We start from the raw sequence: 745 nt of genomic DNA, 5'->3' as shown, positions 1-745 counted from the left end.
TCATTTATATTTCCAGGGTGATTTCCGTCTTATTTGATGCCCTCAGGTGATGCCCACCATGGTGAAGATGCAGGATATGCAGGTTATGGTCCCCCGTCTTCTCAACCATATTCCCCACCAGACCCGGTTTCTACCAACACCACCAGAAGTTAGTGCTTCAAATATGTTCATTTTGGGACTGATTTGTATTTCCAATGTTAATACATCCTTTTTGATTTGAACCTCAGTTGATCCCTACCATGCTGCGGTAGAGGCCTACACACGCAACCGTGACCTTGGCTTTGACGACAGTAATATCAAAAGTATTTTCATCAGAAAGGTAAAACACAGCTAGAATTCAATTTAAATGAACCTGAAAAGTTGGTCTAGTATTAAAAAAAACACTTTAAACTGTTGTCAGAATGCTTTGTTGGGAATAAATTATGCACAATACCTGAATAATACATTTATGTATCAGATGTTTTTATCAGGATTTTGTGAAGCTGATTTTTTTTTCTTCAAACATGTCTAAAGTTTTTTTTTTTCTTTTGTTATAATGGTTTATTCTTTTGATTGCAATATTATTGAATGGGTTCATCAAGTTTACTTTATTGGCCCTAAAATGAATTACAACCTAAATACATTCAACAACCAAATTGATTTTTTTCACACCTTAAACTGTCACAAGAAAGCTCAAACCTCTGCGTCTGATGTTTTTATCTGCAGGTGTTCCTCGTGTTAACGGCACAGCTGATGGTGACATGTG

The sequence above is a fragment of the Oryzias melastigma genome, unplaced genomic scaffold, assembly GCF_002922805.2.
Source record: "Oryzias melastigma strain HK-1 unplaced genomic scaffold, ASM292280v2 sc06243, whole genome shotgun sequence".
NCBI classification, from domain to species: Eukaryota; Metazoa; Chordata; class Actinopteri; order Beloniformes; family Adrianichthyidae; genus Oryzias; species Oryzias melastigma.
This window is presented reverse-complemented; position numbering follows the sequence as displayed.